The sequence below is a fragment of the Lutra lutra genome, chromosome 5 (genome assembly GCF_902655055.1).
Source record: "Lutra lutra chromosome 5, mLutLut1.2, whole genome shotgun sequence".
Taxonomy (NCBI): Eukaryota; Metazoa; Chordata; class Mammalia; order Carnivora; family Mustelidae; genus Lutra; species Lutra lutra.
In genome coordinates this window covers 73,781,830-73,803,954 of record NC_062282.1, presented here as the reverse complement: position 1 = coordinate 73,803,954, position 22,125 = coordinate 73,781,830, and the positions used below count along the sequence as shown (strand labels likewise).

At 46.9% G+C, this 22,125-nt stretch overlaps 1 long non-coding RNA gene across 2 annotated transcripts in view; it reads right to left on the bottom strand.

The window, feature by feature from the left end:
* The window catches only part of LOC125100922 (uncharacterized), an 85,249-nt gene that overhangs the window by 49,031 nt on the left and 14,093 nt on the right, over positions 1-22,125 (bottom strand). Inside the window, exons 3-4 of one of the 2 annotated variants that reach the window (XR_007127699.1) lie at positions 13,414-13,693; positions 10,694-11,090 (exon numbers count right to left, since the gene is read on the bottom strand). This is a non-coding gene — a long non-coding RNA (uncharacterized LOC125100922). Of the gene's footprint in view, positions 1-10,693; positions 11,091-13,413; positions 13,694-22,125 lie in introns of those variants that run through there. The other variant, XR_007127698.1, reaches the window with a different exon arrangement.

Here is a 22,125-nt window from a genome sequence, read left to right as displayed (position 1 = left end):
CAAGTGGAAGGCCCCCAAAGGCCCCTCTTCTGCTGGGTAAAGTGGGTACCCAAGTGCCTGCCTGACTATTAACTGGGGACAACCCCAGGGAAAGGAGAGTCAGGATGACACACACTCATTTTACTGTGTATGCGTCTATAATGTGGGAATGTTTTTACAAGCATGTATCACTCCTGTAATTAAAGATGCAACTCTAATAAAAAGCTCCATCCCTTAGGCCATAGGTTCAGAGGGCAGAGGGTGACAAGGAAGACTTGATAGGTGACACAGCACTGGAGTTGTGCCAGGAGGTCACCAGCAACAAGGGGGCATCTGAACCAGATAAAGGCAAGATCCAGGGTTGGGGGTGAGTTAGTACTGTAATGGGTAGGGCCTTGAAAGCCAGACCAAGGAGTTTATAATTAAGGAGTTTCTGAGCCAGGGGGATGTGACCTGAGCTAGGCCTTGGGGTTGGAGCTGGCAAAGGTGAGAGAAAGACCAAGACTGCCAGAAGACTATGTGCATCCCTGTGAGAAGAGCAATAATTGAGGGAAAGGGGCACGTGAATGAATGAGCTGCACAGGGCCCACCCCCTATCTGCACTGCAAAGCCTCCCATAGCCTCACTGGGCACTGGTAGCTCTGTGCCTGAGATTCCTGGTCCACCTGGAGCTGGAGACAGGATAGCATCCCAGCATGGCTCTGTTTCTGTTCTACTTCCTCACCTTGCCCCAGGAAGGAGGTGGTGCCCACTGGACCTCTTGGGGCTTCTATTTCTTTCTGTCTTCATAGAAGAATTGCAGAACAGCTGTGGTTTTGGGTCATGTGGTAACTCTCCTGCATGTCACATTTTCCTGGGTCCTGGAGGAAAAGCTAGCTGGTACACCACAAAATAAGGGATGAGGCTGTACCAACCTGAGCTGGATGAAGTTTTTCATACTTCAGGGCCACCTGCAAGAGGCAGGATGGGTACTTCAGTAATGCTGGGGGATTCCAAAGATCCCAGAGAGACACCTTGACAGACTGGATATGACATCCAGGAGGGGAGACCAGAGTGCCCCACCCAGTGCACCTCCTAGCCCTGCCTCTTGCCTCATCATAGGCTACTAGGGTCAGTCATGCCTAAGGAACCATCGAAGGTCAGTTGGAAACTTAACATGGAAAAGGACGGGGTTTGAGGTAGATTCTCCAAGATCAGAAAAGCATTCTCTCCTTCCTTGTTATGGTACCTCCACTGTCATCATCAGGTACTGAGGACTCAAAGATGAAAGTAGCCAACAACCCCTGAAGAGAGGGAGCATCTTCTCCTATCTTTGTTTCCTTTCAGTGGCTTAGTGGAAGAGATCAAGTCCACACTATACCGTGAAAGGGCCCAGAAACTTCTGAGTATGGTTCACACATCAGGCAAGGGAATTGTCTTCCTCTACTACAGGCGGCTTCAAATTCAGAGCTCTGGGGCCCGCTGTTCCCTCTACCTGGATGCTCTTCCTCACCTGGCCCCACTGTCAGCTGAGGAACTCCAGTTCTTTCTTGCAGGCATCACCTTTTCCGTGAAGCTTTCCTTTACCGCTCTGCTAGCACACTCCCTCCCCCATTATGTCTGTACTTGTACCCATCACCGCACATTGCACCCTCCACTGTTTTGCTTTATTTATGTGTCTGGAGTCTTGGCATATGAATTGTCCTCTGCTCTGTGTCCCTGGTGGTCGGCGGAGGTAGCCTAGTGTCTGCCCCTATTGAGCTCACTAATCACTGGTGCAGCAGAGCCATGATGAACAGTCCCAAATTTCCCAAGCCAATTCAAGTCCACTTTAAGATGCTTTAGCCCCGGGGCGCCTGGGTGGCTCAGTGGGTTAAGCCGCTGCCTTCGGCTCAGGTCATGATCTCAGGGTCCTGGGATCGAGTCCCGCATCGGGCTCTCTGCTCGGCGGGGAGCCTGCTTCCTCCTCTCTCTCTCTGCCTGCCTCTCTGTCTACTTGTGATCTCTCTCTGTCAAATAAATAAATAAAATCTTAAAAAAAAAAAAAGATGCTTTAGCCCCCCTCACCAGCCCACCCTCAGCTTCCAGGGACCTGCCCAAGATTGGAGCCTGATGTTGGCCATTCTTGGAGGTGTCTCTCTTGAAAGGGTCCTCAAACCAGGAGACTGTAAAGGTCTCCCAAGTTCTTGGTGAACCTGGGACTCAGGCCAAAGTGGAGTTAGGAATGCTGGAAGCTTTGCTGATTCCCTCGCTGCTCTGGAAATTGACCCCTGGACAACAGCAATATGGTGATGATAGACAACTCACATGCAATAAGGAGCAAGGGTTGTGGCCCAAGTATGGTGCCTCCCCAGGGTGTCCTGCCAACCTCATTGGGAGATAGCCAGGTAGGGACACGGGACCCAGGTATGTCCTCCAGCTTGGGCCATGGGGAGGGCATGTGAGACCAGTCAGGCAGGTAGGAAACGCCTAGCCACCCCCATGAAGCAAGGACCTCAGAGTCTCAGTCTACCTCTTCCAACCCTCCAGATAAGGATCTGCTCCTCAGGCAGGCTGTGTAGCAAGGAACAAACCAACCCCTGCCAGAAAGGTCTTAGCAGTACCAGTTGTCCTCTTGGATGCTTCAGCCTCAGGCTTCTTGCTTCAGACTTTGCATTCCTTTGGGACAACAGTCCTTCCTGTCACTGGCCATTTGGCCAAGCCAGACCCTTGCCCTACTTCTGCCAGGGCAGCTTTTCTGTGGACCTCTCAGACCTCAGAATTCTCTGGCTGTCTGATGGCTCATCACCCTCCCTACTCCCTCACCCTGTCTTGAGTGAGCACCCAGCTGGCTGCTCAAGCCCTGGTTCTGGTCTCTAAGAGGTCTCCAGGCAAATCTGCAGCTCAGTTTTAAACACGTCTGCATTTGGTCTCTTCGGTTCATTGATCAAGAATCATATGATCTTTTAAAAACACAGCTGGTAGAGTTGCCCATCTGTGCTTCTGCATTTGGATCAGTAAATCGGGCTGCCTAGAATTTACTGAAACCTGTAGGTCTGAGTGCAGAATGAGTCTGCCCTCACGATACCTCCTGTGATACCTCATTTTCTGGATCATCTTCATTCTTAGGACCACCCTTGACTGGGTTTTAGGAATAGTTCTGTTTCTAATGCTCATTTATTTCCTGAGTTCTTCTAAGGACTGTTTTCTTTTTATATTGAGGTTCACTAATTATAGGGTAAAGCATAATCTACGCTCCTCCCCCATGGCTGAAACACACACACACACACACACACACACACACACACACACACACAATTATTTACCAGACAAGATGGGTCATGCATGAGTCCTTAGCTAGGTCAGCAACTCAAGGTAGTGATAGTCTCTATGCTCCCCTCCTCCACCCCCTCCTTTGAAGTACACACAGCAACATTGCTAGTATGGCAGAAATGCCCCCCAATATCTGAGCACATGACCATCAAAAATAAATACTAGGAATGTCTGGCTGGCTCAGTTGGTAGAGCACGAGACTCTTGATTTTGGGGTTGTGAGTTTAAGCCCCCAAGGTGGGCATAGAGCCTACTAAATACATACATACATACATACATACAGATAGACAGATATTAAATTTCCTAGCCTCCTTTCCAGCTACGTAACTAAGTTTTGATTGATGAGATGTAAGTTCATTGGTATATCCAACTTCTGAAAAGTATCCTTAAAGGGAAAAGGCATGCCCTCTTCCTTTGTCCCTTCTTCATGGTAGCTAAAAACACCTTTGGTAATGTGATAGCTGGAGTTAGTGCAGCCATCTTGAAACGGGAAAGTGAAGCCACACTTTCAGGATGGCAGATGCAGAAGCCCAATTTCCAAGGTGGCCCCCAATGACTCTCAACTTCTAGTATTCATGTGCTTGCTTAGTTTTGTTCCATATTAAATAGGGCTGACCTGTGTAACCAATAGCATGTTGCAGAAATGCAGAAATGTGACTTCTGAAACTACATCTTAAAAGACATTGGAGCTTCTGTCTCCTTCTCTCTTTTTTTAATGATTTATTTATTTATTTGAGAGAGAGAAAAAGGATAAGCAGGGGTGGGGTGGGATGGGGCAAAGGGAGAGGGAGAGAGAAACTTTAGCTGACTCTGTGGTCAGTGCTGAATCTGAAAAAGGTTCAATCCCACAATCCCCAGATTACGACCTAAACCGAAACCAAGAGTTGGATGCTTAACCCACTGCACCACACAGGCTCCCCTGTCTTACTTCTTTTTCAGTCACTTGTTCTAGGCGTGTAGAAGCTAGCTGCCATGTTGTAAGCACACTCAAGCAACCCTATGGAGGATGGCTGGTAGTGAGAAACTAAAGGCTTATTGTCAACAGCTGGAACCCACTTGCCAGCAGAATGTTGCTGTCACAGTCAAGCCCTTCAAATGACCAGGGCTCCATCTGACATCCTGACTGCTCTCTCATGAGAGAGCTTAAACCAGAAGCACCCCACTAAGTCACTCCTGAATTCCGACGCATAGAAAGTGTGAGATAATAAATGTTTATTGTTCTTTTAAGCCATTGAGTTTTGAAGTGATTTGTTACGGAACAATAGAGGAGAACAACTAAAGAGAAGGAGCCTTGGCCTCTGAACCTGTGGAGGGCCACAGCAACCCTTGATCGGTGATCTACCTCAGACTTTTTTTTTTTTAAAGATTTTTTTTAATTCATTTATTTGACAGACAGAGATCACAAGTACGCAGAGAGGCAGGCAGAGAGAGAGAAGAGGAAGCAGGCTCCCTGCTGAGCAGAGAGCCCGACGCGGGGCTCGATCCCAGGACGCCGAGATCATGACCCGAGCCAAAGGCAGAGGCTCAACCCACTGAGCCACCCAGGCGCCCCTACCTCAGACTTTTTAAAGATTTATTTGTTTATGAGCGAGACCGTGTGCATGCAGTGGGAGGGGCAAAGGGAGAGAGAGACAAGCACTATCCCAGCTGAGCGGGGAGGCTGCCATGGGGCTCAGACCCAGGACCCTGAGATCATGACCTGAGCCGAAACCAAGAGTCAAATGCTTAACCCACTGAGCCACCCAGGCTCCCCTCAGACTTATTATTTTTTTTTTTTAAGAGAAATAAACTACTCTTATTTTCACGATTATTTTGAGCATTCTGCTGCTCCTATACCTACTCCTGTTCTTGGTCCCATTCATTTAGAAACTCTTCTAAGAGTCTTTGGAGTGTCTTTGGAGACCATCTCAGTCATGCCCGCTGCCAATGGCATGTTGAGGTCTAAATCTGCCTATGATGATGGGCGGTTAATGTCTACGAATGTCTGTAAAAGGAATTTCATAGAACCCCAGGCCAAGAATCAGGAGATCCTGGCTCTACCCCATCTTCCGGGATCTCACTGAACATTTTGGTGACTGGCACAGAGAGATACTATCTTCATATGGGTGTTCCTGGGATGTCCATGAGGTTCAAAAGGAGATGTAAATAAGCACTATGGAGAGTGCCAAGCTGCTCTACCAACTGAAGATAGCACTCTGCTGTAGGTCAGGCTGATTCTGGGTGGAGTAAGCTCACCTCAGCATTTACAGGTGTTCCTTTCATGGACCAGCTTTCAGGTGTGCATCTCAGGTAGCCTAGTGAGCAAATCCTAAGCAGCGACGAGATGCCCTGCTCAGGCCCAGTCAGCCATGGCACAGACTGAGGAATGGCAGTCCTGCTAGTCTTTTCTTTTTACTAAAGCACTCCTTCCTGGTGTCCTGGTGGCAAGAAAACAGCCAGCCCTCTGAGGCTTCCTCTCTACCCCATGTCCTGCTTCATCACTGACTATGACATCCAAGTAGACTAACCAGTCAACACAATTCCTGGCCCCCAGCATCACAATTCCTGGACCTGCTTACTGTTCCTCACCTTCTCCCACTGGGCTCTTGCCGCACAGTGGGATAGATTCTCTCTGAAATCTTAGCCTCCTGAATTCTACCAGAAGCCTTGACCACCTACTTGTTAGATTTTTCCAGTCCATTCTCCACTCCTGCTCTTGGACAAAAACCTTCTATATTGTTTCCCCAGCCTGGCCCCATTAGAACCATCTGAACAACCAGAAATCTTCTTAAGCCCTGTATTAATTAGGGTAATGCTAGACACTATAACAAACAAATCCCAGCTGTACTGGCTCAGACAATATAGTTGATTTCTTGCTCATATTGAACCAAAACAGGTGTTCCTGTTCAGTTGATATCTCTCCTCTAAGTGGCAGGTCAGGGAGAAGGAATCTCCCACCTTGTGGCTCTTGCCACCTCCAACATGTGGTTTCTAAGAGGATCTCAATCTGGAGGCAGGAGAGAAGAAAGTTGGAGAAGGGTATGTCTGCTGCTTAACTCTCCTGGGCTGGAAATGACACATGTCTTTTCTGATCAACATTCTATTGGCAAGACAAGTCAAAGGACTCCTCTCAGATGCAACAGATGTGAGAAGAGGGGTGAATGTTGGGAAATGTAGTCTCTGCTGGGAAACCCCTTCCTACCCTCAATTCTATTTTATAGAAGGGCAGAGGATGACAGTTTTTTGGTGAACAAGTAGCTATCTCTGCTCCATGCCTCTTACTTCTTTCTGCCACAACCTCCTAGCACGACCACAGCCCAGGCACTACAGGCCAGCCTGCCTTCCTGGCTTCTGGGTTCTGTAGAAAATCCCAAGGGGGACAGATCTGTGCCAACGCAGATATATCACCTCCAAAGCCAGTAGGGCCCCTGTGTTGTTGGGCCTGGGTCAGATTCTCTCCTATTTCCCATAAGGATGCTTCCAAATACCCCTTCTTCACCCTTGTTCCCTCATTCCACTCTCCTTCTCAGCAGGAGAGCGTTTGGCACCAAAGGGTGCCCCCTCCACATCTCCTGCTCTCTCCTCCCCACAACACTCTTATAAACCTGTCTAGGTCCGTAGTCACTCCAGCTTCACAGCCCAAAATACTTCCCAGGTTTCAGACCCATGTATTCACCTTCCCTCTGGATGCACATAAGTCTTTCACACTCACGTGTCTCCCACAGTCCTCATCGCCCAGTCCCTCCCCTCCCCTCCCACCAGCTTCTCCTCCTGTGCTTTATTTCTCCCATGATGGCACCACCCTCCCCACACAATCTCCCTTGCTAAAAACCTGAGGGTCCTCATCTTGTTTCTCAGGTTAAATCCTGGCCCAAACACTTTTTGAATCCATTCGCTGTACTCCTTTCCTCAGATCATTGCTCCTTGTTTAGATGCCTGTAACCATCTCCTGATGGGTTCTTATGCCTCTAGTCTGTTTCCCTCCAACCTGTGCTCCATGGAAGCCACAGTGACCATTCTACAGTACACATCTGACCATAAAACTCACCTTCTTAAGCACGGAATTCCCTCTGAGGTCCCCAAGTCCCCATATGACCCACAGCCCCACTGTCCACTTCACCCAGTCCCTCACCTCCCTCAACACTCCAGCAATGCCCAACTTTACTCTATACACACTCTGAAGATCCTTGAAGCCACTGGGATCCTGGGTGGGTGCCCCACATGGGTGCTGCTAGAATATCCTCTGTCTGTGCTTATTAAAGCTTTTTATATGTCTGCTTCCCAGTACCGTAAGGGCAGGAGCTAATTCTGCATCTTACTACCTCAGTGCCTGGGATAGTGCTCAGTATGTGCTCATGAATGAAGATTGTGAGAAGGTATCTGTTGAAGGTATGGAAAACCTTCATTTAGATAAGCTTGATTTACCCTGAATGGACATTTTCTCCTCGAGAGAGCCAAACTGTGCCTGTGTGTGCTTGTGTGCGTGCGTGCATGCATGCGTGTGTGTGTGTGTGTGTGTGTGTGTGTATTTATCTGTGAAATCTGATCCTTTGCCTTAGAGCCTCACCATCAATTAATCATGACTGACCATTTGCGCAAAACCTCTTCTCCTAAAGCACTTTGCACAGAGGGGGCGAGCTCTCCCATCCTGCTGGGGCTGTGGGCTCAGTTCCTGCCACATGACAGGCTTTGGCAGTACATTCATCCCCAAGTGTCTCACTGGAACCCCACAGCAGCCTTGGGAGGCAAGCCAAAAAGGAGCACTGCCCCCCTTTTTAAGATTAAAAAAAAACATGTTCATGGGGTGCTTGGCTGGCTCAGTCAGACTGACTCTTGATCTTGAGGTCATGAGTTGGAGCCCCACATTGGGTGTAGAGATTACTAAATAAATAAATACACATTAAAAAAAGAGAGAGAGAGAGGGAAAGGAAACTTGTTCTTAGGAGGTGAGGTGATGGTCCAAGGGTGCAAAGCGAGTCGGGTTTTTGTTCTTTTCCTCTGTATCATGGACCATTCTTCCCCCTAACCTTTGGGGCTGCTGTAATGCATCATGGTGCCAACACAGACCACAAGCTCTGTAGGAAATTGCCTCAGACAGGGAGGATTGAGACCATACCTTCCCCCACCCCCCGCCATACCAGTCATAACACACCTTGCATGTCAGCTATTCTCTAATGTAGGGAATTACTGGAACAGACACCCACCCAAGCTGACTCGAACATAAAGGAGGACTCTCACAGAATCCAAATGCACAAAGTTATCCTAGGAACTAGATGGTCAGAATGAGACAAGCACTTTGTCTTTTGCGCTGGACCACAGATCTTTTCTCTTTGCATTTCTAATCTGATCCTTTTTCATAAAACCTTAACCATTTTTTAACAAGGCCCAATGTGACTGCCAGCCCTGAGGTGGCCTGGCTTACAACTCCAGGGCCCACAACCACAAAATTAGAGTCAGAGCCTTGGGAGTACTTGGCTGGCTCAGCCCAGGCAAGGGCTGGTTCTCTCAGTTTGGGTTTCCAGTCCTGGCTCATCACCTGGAACATGGACAAAGGGGTTGGGTGAGCTGGTAGTGGGTAGCAGAAGTAGTGGGTAGAAATCCTAAGAGGGATGTAGGGAGGGAGCCAATTACAAGTAGAGGGAACAACTGTGAAAGATGTTGAAACGAGTGGGCATCTTGAGTAACCAACCCACCTAGATGGCTCTCAACTCTAAAGATGGAAGTTAAGTTGCAGAAGCTTGATAGGAATACAAGCGTTTCCTCTTCACAGAAATACAGACTGCCTGGTGGAGTACAACTGACTATTGCCTTGTGGGACTGACCAGTTTCTAAAATCACTTTAGCATTCCTTATCGGACTATCTATGGGGATACGTTGAGTTCTCCTTTGAATTGGTTGTAATATTTTAGTGCTTCTCTCATTAACTGATGAATTAAAATAAATCTTCAATGCATACTAATTTTATATCTGAGGACAGGCATGATTGCATCCTCTTTTAAAATGTATCATGGGCACTTGGGTAGTTCAGTCAGTTAGGCATCTGCCTTTGGGTTGGGTCATGATCTGGAGTCCTGGGATCCAGCTCTGTGTTGGGCTCCCTGCTCAGCGGGGAGTCTGCTTCTCCCACTCTCTCCCTCTGCCCCCTCCAACTCATGCACATCCTCTCTCTCTCTCTCTCGAAAATAAACAAATAAAATCTTAAAAAAAATTAAAACGTATTGTGAAGGGGTGCGTGGCTGGCTCAGTGGGTAGAGCATGTGGCTCTTGATCTTAAGGTTCTGAGTTTCAGCCCCACATTAATAGAATTTTAGTGGAAGTTGTCCAGGGAAAGGTGTAAGGGTCACTTATTTTCTTTTTCTGTACTTTCTATTTTTTTTTAAGATTATTTATTTATTTGAGAGAGAGAGAGAGAGATTGAGCACAAGCAGCAGGAGGGGCAGAGGGAGAGGGAGAAGCAGGCTCCCCGCTGAGCAGAAAGCTTCAGACCCTGAGACCATCTGAACCAAAGTCAGAGGCCTAACCGATGAAGCCACCTGGGCGCCCCTCTGTACTTTTCTTTATATAAAAAAAATAGCATCCACTGTATAATTATTTGCGAAGCTGTACATATGGTTGTTTGGATTTTTCTGACAATGAGAAAACTTTTACAAACCTAATATATATCAAATTTTAAAGCAAAAAGCCAGCTAAGTAGGGCAAAACTACATCTCGGCATATTGCTACAAGCCAGCCATGGGTAGGCAGAGGTGGTTATGACTTGCTGCCTGCCCTCAGGAAAGGGGATGAAGATCAAGCTCCACCCATAGGCTGAAGGGTTCCAGACAATACCCACAGCCACCTTGTGTGAGGAGGTGCCCAGGTGAGGGGACTTCCTCATTGTTCCACACCTGCCAAATCTCCTTCCTCCTGCCCCTTGGCAGCCCAACCTAGGGAACGATGGTGGAAGCTCATGCCAGAATGGGATTTCTTACTTCTGCCTTTCCTCCCCTAACAACCTGAGAGGCATCCTGCCCTCCCTAGCTTGCAGCTGAAATGGAAAGTCACTGCTAAACCTCTGCTTGCACAACAATGCACTTCTGAGAAGGGAACACAAAATTTCTGTCAACTGAATCCTGTTTTCCTTGTGAATTACAGGATGGTCCAGATATGCTCTGGCTTCCATTGCCATGGTCTTCATTAAATCAACCTATAAACTGGCATTGATTTAAGTACCCCCTTTTGTAAAAGTACAACCTTCCTTCTAGGAATCCTTCTATTAATCAAACTTGGACATTTGTCTCTGCTGTTTTCTTTTCTTTCTTTTTTTTTTTTTTTAAGATTTTATTTATTTACTTGACAGAGATCACAACTAGGCAGAGAGGCAGGCAGAGAGAGAGAGAGAGGAGGAAGCAGGCTCCCTGCTGAGCAGAGAGCCCGATGTGGGGCTCGATCCCAGGACCCTGGAATCATGACCCGAGCCGAAGGCAGAGGCTTAACCCACTGAGCCACGCAGGCACCCCAAGTCTCTGCTGTTTTCTAAGTGTGTATGTACAGTAGGGCAGACAATACCCACAGGCAGTGGGACCATCTCTCAGCCCAGGAGGCTCCCCTGACCTCTGGCATAAGTGTCCATAATCCCTTGCATTTACCACAACTGCACACAAGTGCTTCCTTAATAAACTCTGGCCTAGAAGGACCGAGGACAAAGGAAAGCATGGGCCTCCCCTTGCTTGCTGCACATTCAACTGGCTTGACAAGGGCTGGCCTTTCCCACACTTAACCACCAAGCATGAAGTCGCAGACATTCCTGAATCCAGGGGCTGATGTCCAGGTGCTCCAGAAGACTTCCCAAGGAGCATACCACTGTCATAGAGAGGGAGAGTCTTACTGTTGTCACTGCTTGGAGATGTTCACGCTTAGACTCCCAACACCATCTGACTACATCACTTTCTCCCTTAAGTCCTTCCATGGCTCCCTGTTGCTTGCATGATCAAGTCCAAGCTCCACGGCCTGGCCTTCAAGGCCCTTGCTTCCCAATCTGTCCCCAGCTATATCTCTGGCACCATCTCCCTACACCTTGAACCTCACTGTCTAATCCCTCATTCACCCCAGGCACACTAGAGTCCAACTTGCATATAAGTCTCAAGGTGGTTTCCAAGATCTCCTAGCTGCTCAAAATGCCTCAGTTCAATGGCAGTCTCTCTTACTAATTGGTGTCACCAGAATCACATTACTATAGCTGCAGACGGAAATGCCAGTGCCAGTTCTAACACAGGGCCTTACTCTGGTGTTCCCACCACCTCCACGGCTGCACCTGGGTGAACATCACACAGACCACTTTCTAGAACGGCCCTTTCCACAGGAGCAGCTGCAGATTCCTCCCACCTCCTAAAAGCTCACTGCTGTGGAGCAGAGGCAGTTGTATTAGGACACATCACAGCATCTCGCTGCCAAAGTGACAGCTACAATTATGTTTTGGCCGACAGCTGGAGATGAGAGAATGTATAAACAGCCAAAGCCACATGAGCCTTCATGAATCAGCAGTTTGTAATGCGTGTCCAGCTGGTAGGTGGGGTGGGCAACCTGCTGGCTACAGACCTCAGGTTAGTGCCTGGAGCCCTCAGGTGAGGTCTTCCCCCTGGACAGTGATAGTTAATGCCCCCAGGGAACACCCCAGGACCCAGAAGGGCAGGAGTAGGGCAGTCAGGCCCAGGCACGGTCCAACCCCAGGGGACAAGCATCTCATTCCCAGGCAAGGGTGGGGGGCAGGCAACAAAGGGCCAGACTTTACCCAGGGGTGAACTCCATCTCGCTGAGCAGCCTGATGAGGGGTGTATTCATAATGGGTAGAGGGTCCCTGTTGAGACCACCTCCATAAGGAGCCTCAGTGCCATAGGAGTGGTGTCAAGATAGGGGCCAAGACACCAGAGCAAAAACCAGCATGGGGGCAGCAGCAGTTTCTGCCTGCGGAGCCCTTCTACGTGCCAGGCACTATGATGACCCCTTTATGTACGTTTCTTCTTTTCAGCTTCCTCACCATCCAGTGAGGTAAGTCCTGTTATTATCCCCATCTTCCCAGTGAGGAAACTGAGTCTCAGAGGAATTTGATGCAGATTGAGTAACCAGCAATTACAGAGATGGAATTTCAGCTTGAACAATCTGTCTCCAGAGCTTGGCAGGTTTATTATGCCTCATTGTCCCGGTTGGGTCTTTTTTTTTTTTTTTTTTTAAGATTTTATTTATTTATTTGACAGACAGAGATCACAAGTAGGCAGAGAGGAAGGCAGAGAGAGAGAGAGAGAGGAGGAAGCAGGCTCCCTGCTAAGCAGAGAGCCCGATGTGGGGCTTGATCCTAGGACCCTGAGATCATGACCTGAGCCGAATTCAGGCTTAACCCACTGAGCCAACCCAGGCGCCCCTGGTTGGGTCCTTTCAACCCAGTCACGGTTGCAGGAAGCTAAGAGACCCCCAGCACATTCCTTGCATAGGGTGAGTTGAGTTGGGGCCTCCAAGCAGACTTTGCCCTGAAAGCCAAGACGTTACCAAAGGAAAATAAACAACAGGTATTTGAGGTGATAGGTGCTGGGTTATGGAATTGGGGGAGACAAGATAAAAGCTACTAGGATTTCCTCATTGCACATTTTTGCATGTGCAGTAGAATAAGCACCATCAGGAAGCTGCTCCATGACCAGTGTTGCCCCTGGAGACAGAGGGCAGGAGCAGGAACTGTTCTTTCTCTCTGACCTGCATGCTCTCTGGGGCCCAGCACCGTAGGTGGGCTACAGACCCCAGGGCTTGGCTCTTACTTAGCCTGACCTGGGTTCCAGCCAAGGCCTCTGGGAAGGGCGGGCTCAGGCTCTTGGTGTCCTCTGAGAAGTGCTGCTGCCCTTCTCAGGCCCCTGGTTGGAGTGGAACCTGACTACCCTCACTTTCTGTCCAAACGCATGCAGTCAGGGAGGCCACAGACTGGCAACTATGTTCAACAAGCTTCCAAAGAGGGTGTCTGAAAGGTGGGTGGGTGGGGCTGGGGCACAGGAATGTTTGTATTTCAAGTGGCTGCTGCCCATGAATCACCAATTGCATTTTGTGCTCTCAGTTCTGCGAAGGCATCATTTCCAGCAGCCTCATGCCGAGCTGGCCGCCAGAGCCTCTTAGTGTGGCTATAAATAGCAGATCATCAACTCACCTCTTCTGAGCTCAGCACAGTCTCCTCAGTTCACTGTGTCTTTCTGCTGCCTGCGTGTCAACGTCACTCAGATTTCCCAGGTGAGGCCTGGCTGAGAGTCCCAGGGCATGCTTTCGGGGGCTGCACGGTTTAGGTTCCCAGAGCTGTTCAGGGTGCCAGGGAGGGCAATGGCAGACTTTTGAAGAGCTTGACATTTCGGGTGTCATAATTACTATCTCCCATCTCTGAGCTCCTCTCCAGTTAAATGCAGCACCAAGGGACTGTCATTTCTTGAGGAGTCCTAGAAATAAAAGGCAAAGGACTCACCAAAAACACACCGAGAGAACGCCACCTGGAGTGGGTAGCACCAAATGAAAACTTTCATGCCTTCCTACGGACTTGTCCCCTAACACTGAATGAAATAATTTATAGTTCTCCAGCGGCAGGAGTGAGAGACACTGAATGAAAGACTTTACGACTCCCTGGCTTGAGAAGTGAGCTCACGTATTTTAGGATTACTCCCAGCTTCTGTTCACAGAGTGCTCCCTGTGTGCCAGCCTCGGTGCCCACCTGCACAGGCAGCATATCAAGTTAGCCAATGGACAGACTGCTAGCATCAATGGCTTCCTGCAGGAGGAGGCTGTGGCTCCCACAGTCATGCCAACAGGGCTGCTGGCTTCCAGAGTCTAATCTCTGAATGGCTGCACTGACACCTGCAGAAGAGGACCGTTAGAGTGTCCACATACTTGGGTGACCGGTAGGATGTGGACTGTAGTCTCCTTTTTCCAATTCCACACATTCCATGACTGTAAGTAGGAGCCCAGATGCTCAAGGCCCAGGCTCTACTGGCACTTGAATGTCCACTGGCTCCGTTTTCTTCCAAATCTGATCTTCTAGCTGTCGGGGAGGTACCACTTGGCTTTCCAAGCCCAGTTTGATGGTCTTCCTCATCCCTTCATCCCTGAAACAGGGAGGGGTCAGGTGGGACTCTCCACCTACCCTACCCCCTGCCCCGGGGGCAGCCTCCCTCCAATCTGTTTCCTCCTCTGCCTCCCCACTTTGAGGCCTAGTCCCCTTTATTGGTTTGTCACAATAGCTCAATGCTATGCCCAGGGAATGTTTAAGAACACAGATTCTTCATTCCCTCCCTCCCTTGGTTCAGACCCCCTGAAACCAAATCTCTCAGGGTACAGGTCAGGATCTGGATTTTTTTTTTAATTAACATATAATGTATTATTAGCCCTAGGGGTATAGGTCTGTGAATTGTAGCATCTGGATTTTTTAAAAAGTTCTTCCAGTGATCTCTGCAGCCAGGGTTAAGAACTACTTTGTGTAACTGGCCACCTAGACTCCAGCCTCTCTCTGTTCTGAACACTCCCAATCACAGCTCTCAGTTTAATTTTTTTTTTTTAAGATTAATTTTTTTTATTTATTTGACAGACAGATCACAAGTAGGCAGAGAGGCAGGCAGAGAGAGACAGGAGGAGGAGGCAGGCTCCCCGCTGAGCAGAGAGCCCGACGCGGGGCTCGATCCCAGGACCCTGAGATCATGACCCGAGCCGAAGGCAGAGGCTTTTAACCACTGAGCCACCCAGGCGCCCCTCAGTTTAATTTTCTTAAACCATAGTTTATCTCGTGTCACTCTCCTGCTAAAGATCCTCGAGTAGCTCGCCCTGCCTGCAGGAAAGCACAAAGTCCTTAGTGTGGTGTTCAAGGCCCTCTGCATCGTGGTCCATTCATTCTCCTGTTCACCCCATGCTCCAGCTACAGAGCTACCTCTCCCTGCAACGGCCTCCTGGCCCTGCTCTCTCTCCTTTGCTTATCTGGACTTTAAGCGTCAGCTGGCCCTGGCAGAACACACTGAAACCACAGAGATCCCTCCTTAAGACTTTGAGCCCTCCAATAAAAGGAAGAAGGAATTATTGCTAAAATGCCCCTCTTAATTCAAGAGCCACGTGTGCAGCTTTAACTGAAGAGAGTTCTGTGGGGCCTGCAGATGAAAGGAGATCCGCCAGCAGAGACGACGCGATCGCAGTAATGTGTAAACACAGGAGAGCAGGAGTGGTCCGGCTTGTGATTAATTCCAAGGAGATGGTATTTCAGCATTCTCCTTGCTTTTACTCAAGCCAGGGAGACAGAGCAGGTCTGGTAAGCACTGGGGCCAGGGCCAAGTGTCAAAATGCCGCTCATGTTTTTTTGTCTCCCAGTCCTGGGACAAAAGCAGAGGACCACATTTGGATCTTGTCCAAAAGGTCAAGAGTGTTTTACTAATATGATTAAACAGTGTGCGTGTTTGGACTTTGAAACCCTCTTCCCATAAAGAAACACCAACCCCCAAATAAAATATAAAGTGACTGTGTTGACTGACAGCAGGTGTTATTTCAGAATGGGGGCTGTAAATTGTTCCCCTCAAGGGCTTCAGAGTGAAAATGAACCTGAAAGAACTGGGTAAATGTGGCAGAAGAGTCTCTCATGAATCTCCATCTGCTCTCTTCCAAAACTTTACTAAAAACAACTATACAGGAGTAGAAAGAGTTACAGATCCACAAGGTCTATGGGAACAGGAGAGGAGATGGCAGCAGACAAAGGATGGAACACATTTTTGGAAGGTGGGAAGCAGAGGAAGGAGTGGTGAGTCACACGGCAGCATGGGGGAGGCTGAAGGCCTGATTCCTACACAGGTACTCTGGGGGACAGCCAGGGTGGAACTGCAGGTGGGAGGGCTGGTGGAGGCCGTGAGAGCACAGTCCCAGGGGCAGCAGGTTCCCACACCTTGCCCACTCCTGTAGGTCACCTGAGGTGCTCACTGGGGAGGATGGGCATAAAGCACAGAAAATATGGAGAACAGACAGAGATCTAGATGCTGAAAGGTAAAATCCCAGCCCCTTTTCCTTACCCAGCTTTCAGAAAACCTTCAGGCACAACCCTTCCTCCCAGGATGGTGACTACAGGACACTTTTCTGTAGAAGCTGAGTAAACTCAAGGGAAAGACCTACAGATACAGACATGATATGGATACAGATCCTCAATGGAAGACCCAGCTCATGACCAACTCCCCTCTACAGGGAAGTCCACTATTCGACAAGTTCCACCCAAGCATGCTGACCAGCAAATCATTGCCTCAAAGCATAATTCTTTGATATTATCAGACAGCCAAGATCCCATTTAAGAAAAGCATCAGATGTGAGAAATGGGGAGGGGAAGGAGAAGAAGAATGTCTAAGTTCAGGGAGAAGAAAGCTTTAAAAATGCTATAAAAATCCCCAGTGAGAGAAAATAAGGTTTCTATTTCAAGATTCATTACCGACAAAATGTCAGAATACCAGGGATACAGAAAAGACCCTAAAAGGACCCAGACAGAAAAAACAGGTCAATTGAGAGTATCAGGGATCAGAATGGCACCAGACTTCTCAAAGCAACACTGGAAGCTGGGAGATAATGGAGTGAGGCCTTTAGAACTCTGAGAATTTTTTTATAGCTTAGAAATATAAACCCAAACCATTAATTAGGGGAAACAGTAGAATAAGAAATGTTTTCAGACACAAGAGATCACAAATAATGGGCCTCTCATGCTCCCTTTCTCAGGAAGCTCTCCACCCAAACAAAAGAATAATTCAAGGATGAGGGGTGCCTGGGTGGCTCAGTCAGTTGAGCATGATTCTTGATTTGGGCTCAGATCATGATGTCAGGGTCATGGGGTCAAGCCCCACATCAGGATCTGTGCTCCATAGGAAGTCTGTTTATCTTTCTCCCTCTGCTCCTCTCCCTTCTCTCTCTAAAATTAAAAAAAAAAAAAAAAAAAAGACTCCAAAGATGAGGATGACATGCCCAGGAGAGCAAAAGGGACCCAAGGTGATGCTGAAGGAGAGCCCTAATGACAGTAAGGTGGAAAGCCCAGGGGCAAGAGCTCTGCTCTGAGCCAGAGGACAGAGAACCTCAGGTGAGAGATGGTCAGATTACTTGACAGGTATGCCCAGGTAGAAAATTATGTTGAAGGGCTATTAGACAGTTTTAAGAATTAGTAATAAGTTCTTTAAAAAACTGAGTAAATAGGGGCGCCTGGGTGGCTCAGTGGGTTAAAGCCTCTGCCTTCGGCTCAGGTCATGATCCCAGGGTCCTGGGATCGAGCCCCACATCGGGCTCTCTGCTCCGCCGGGAGCCTGCTTCCTCTTCTCTCTCTCTGCCTGCCTCTCTGCCTACTTGTGATCTCTGTCTGTCAAATAAATAAATAAAATATTTTTAAAAAACTGAGTAAATAAAAAACATGAGGCAATTACTACCTACAAAAAGAAAAAGCCTATGACAGATAAACTGTAAAAGAAAATAAACACAACACCACAAAAATTTACATAGCCAAAGTAATGTAAACACAGATTACTGATTTAGCCAAAGATGGTAATAAACAGTGTTGGAAAGCTGGAGGAAAGAGAAGGAGGATGCAGGTGCCCATGGATTAAAGCAAATCCTCATCTCCCATAATTGCAAGAAAACCGATAATGTCTAAAATTGACGAATCAACAAAACAGCACTATAAGCGTATTATCTAGAGAAATGGAAGAGGAAGTTGAAACTGGGAAACAGCTGGAAGAGTTTATTTAACTGGGTACCTTTGGGTTATCAGACTGGGGTTGGGGCTGTGTGGGACAAGGGATTGCTATTTTTCACCCTATGCCTTTGAGTACTGTTCGAATTTTTGTGTGTATACGTTATTGTCATAAAAATAGAAAAATTTTTTAAAGAAAAATAAAAAGAAAATATAAATTGACAAAAACGTGTTAGATATTCATTAATTACATTTGTGATTTCTTTCTGTCTGATTGATCATTCTGTTCGTCTGTGCACTCATTAATTTTTTTTCTTTCAAAGTCTTAAATATGGGTTGGAAAATATGGTGAGGTTGCCAGAGAAAACACATTTGGGATATACTTATACTAAAAAATAATTTGTTGTTTATCTGAAATGCAAATTTAACCAGGTGTCTAGCACTTTCATTTTGTTAAATCGGGCGCTCTAAAATGTGGGCTCTCCTTTTGCTTATTCCACAGCCTAGGCCTTTGGCTAAATTGATAATGGAACCAGAAAGTTCACTGCAGTTATATTTGCAGCGCAGGGGACATATACAGAAACTGAAAAAACTACCTGATCAGAGGCTGAGCAGTGATTTGGGATGTAGTCAAGATGAGGATGGCATGGTGCCAACCAGTCCCTGGACAGTCTCTGCGAGGGTATTAAAGAGGTGCTGTTCTTGCCCTGTGACTGGCAGCTGGTTCCCCCAATGGCCCAACACCTGGAGCTCCACCCTCTATCTGTCCCTGCAGGGCTCAGGACCTGGGCCCAAGACTCCTGTAAATCATCACCATCACTTCTGCCACATTATCTCCCCTAAGAGGGGCAAGGGTAGCAGGACAAGTGACCTTAGTTTACCTAAATTCAGGAGTGAGACTCCACACGGCATCCCTTATTGCTTTCTTTCTTTCTTTTTTTATTTTTTTAAGATTTTATTTTTATTTATTTGACAGAGAGAGAGCGATCACAAGTAGGCAGAGAGGTAGGCAAAGAGAGAGAGGGGGAAGCAGGCTCCCTGCTGAGCAGAGCGCCTGATGTGGCCTCCAACCCAAGACCCTGAGATCATGACCTGAGCCGAAGGCAGAGCTGCCCTCTTATTCCTTTTTTTAAAAACACTATCTCTTGGGGTGCCTGGCTGGCTCAGTCCATACAGCATGTGACTCCTGATCTCGGGGTTGGTAAATTCAAGCCCCAGGTTGGGTAGCAATTATTTAAAGATTAAAAAAAAGGAAAACAAAAACCTATCTCTTCAACAAGTTCTTAGATGCCTAATCTTGTCTACAGTGTGCTTGCTGAAGAGCTTCATTCTCAAAGGAGGATTTTTCCCTTGAACTGTGGGGAGATTGTTTACCACCACTGACTAATGGTAAGGAATGTAATCATTTTCTTCCTTTTGTGCTGGGGAATGTGGTCTTTGGAGTTAGTAGAAGCAACACTAAGGATATGTGAGTCCTCCTGAAGATAAAATCATCTCTGGAATATGCAAATATATAATTTGGAAATACATAAATGTATAAAGAGAATCAGCTATGATCCAGGTATTTTAAAATGAGGAAGGACACAAATATAAAGCATCTTCCTTTTTTTGCTATTATTTATTCCTTATGTGCATAGATGTCGAGGGTGGCCAGGCAAGCAAGGGTTTTCAGAAATCTGACTGGGATTAAGATGGTTAGCTACAGGGTTCTATTCTACCAACTAGTGGTGAGAAGGGTTCGCTTTGCTTAAGCATTCTCAAGGCTTTCTAAAAACAAATAGCTTTGGCCATATTTTTTTAAAATTGTAAAATACTTAATCATTATCTCATTCAGTCATAAATTTATTGTAGATGTAAGGTGACTGGAAGCTCAGTTCAAACCAAATAAGTTATTTTGTATTTTTCAGACAATGATAATTGCTTAAAGTTTTTCTACTGAAAGGTAAAATCTGACTTCATATAGCTCTCAATCTTTGGGGATACGCCTGCCTTGAAAAGCAAAGAAGAATGAGCTATCTTCCACAAAATAGCCCTTCAAAGCTCTGAGACAGTCCTAGGGCCCGTTCAGTTGTGTCCTCTGCTGGCCGGCCACCTCGTCTCCAGCTCCCCTCCTCCAGCTCCTTCCCTGTGAACACTGGTTCATCAACGTGTGCTTTAAATAAGGCACTCAGACGAACTCCTGGTATGGCCCGAGGCGTACAAAATAGGAAGAACTGTAACTTTCTGTGATCTGAATGCTGAACACTCATTTGGTTAGGTAAAAGCGGCCATTAGATTGCTGTTTTAAGAACATCAACTTTATGGTTTCTGGCAGAGAGACTTGTCTCATTCAATAGAAAAAAAAACCTTAAGCTTACATTTACAACCGATTAAAATATTCTTGCATTTGGATACAGAAACACCATCTTATATGAATATAAATAATGGATTAACAGAAAAACTTTTGCACCACAGAAGCTAACCTGATTTTCATCTTACTACCTTGCAGTTACCTTTGCACAGTAACTTCCTGCACTAGGAAGCCTTTGGGGAATGTAATTTCCACTGCCTTCTGATGTTAATTTGAGGCAATTACCATAAGTAGACTAAAAAAAGTTTTGCATATTATTTGTCCTTGTGGGAGCCCTGGGCTGTTGGTGAGTCGGGATACAAGAGAGGCCATAGGACAGGAATATTCAGCATTTAGAAACTTCTTTAATAGCCGTGGATCATAAGGTTTCAAAGATTTTAATGTTTTCCAGCCTTTGGCTGGTAAAACCTTCCTCATCCATGCTGGGAAGCCAGATTGAAGACCTCTGAGAGCTCCCTGCACTTGATATTTTTTAATAAACTTGCATTTTTACGTGTACCAAGGCAGGATGGGCAAGAATAAAACCACTTCTCCAGTCCATTTGGCTATTGAACAGTTCTGTCAGGTATAGAGGGGAATTTTCTCCCCTTGACACTTCCAGGACCACTATGAATTTGGGTTACTTGCTGAGCCTATCTGTGGTGCGAAGAAATAGGAAACCCTGGCATCCATGGTTCAGTGCTCTTATCTGACCATCCTTTAGGAGGCCTCCCTGAGCCATTTCCAGGGGCATCTTCACCTGTTGGCTTGGCCTCCCTTTTTAAGACCAAAACCAGAACAGAAGAGCTTTTGCGTGCTCTTAATAGTAAGCGACTTGCTGTTTTTCCAGACACCTGTCCCTGTGCCAACATATCTAGGCTGGGGGCTTCAGTGCAGCAGTTACAAAGCAGGGAGCTGCACAAACAGAAGGAAGATTTTGCTCAGGAGAGTTTGGGAATTCAAGAACATGACAGCAGTGATTACAATAACTATTCACTAGCTTTATGTATTTATTTCTTTTTAAAGATTTTACCTATCCATTTATTTGAGAGAGAGAAGGGGAGGGGAGGAGCAGAGAGAGGGACAAGCAAACTCCACACTGAGTGTAGAGTCCTATGTGGGGCTCAATCCCAGGCACATGAGATCATGACCTAAGCCAAAATCAGATGTTCAGCGACTGAGCCACCCAGTTGCCCCTATTCGCTAGCTTTAAAGAGGAAGTCTGTGACTGGTACAAAGTAGGAACAAGCTTTCTACAGGGTGCTTTGGCAAAACAGCAAAAGCTTTAAGAGTGTGACTGCTCTTTTAAACCAGGAATGTCACTTCTAGAAGTCTGTCAGAAGGAAATATAAACAAATAAACCTCTTCATGTCCATAGAAGTTCAATTGAAAGGATAAGTGGCATTGATTAAAATTTTTTATCTAACTTAAAAGTAGAAGAACATGGGGCACCTGGGTGGCTCAATTGGTTAAGCGGTTAAGCGATTCCCTTCTGCTCAGGTCATGACCCCAGGGTCCTAGGATTGAGTCCCAAATTGGGCTCCTTGCTCAGTGGGAAGCCTGCTTCTCGTCTCCCTCTGCCTCTCTCCCTGCTTTTGCTCTCTCTCTCTCTAATAAAGAAATAAAATATTTTTTAAAAAAAGAAATACAGGGTCGCCTGGATGGCTCAGTGCGTTAAAGCCTCAGCTCATGATCCCAGCGTCCTGGGATCTAGCCCGACGGGAGCCTGCTTCTCCTCCCTCCTGACTACTTGTGATCTCTGTCTGTCAAATAAATAAATAAAATCTTAAAAAAAAAAAAAAAAAGAAATACAAATGTATAAAAAATTATTAGTCACAATTCATGATTAAGTGAGAAATGTA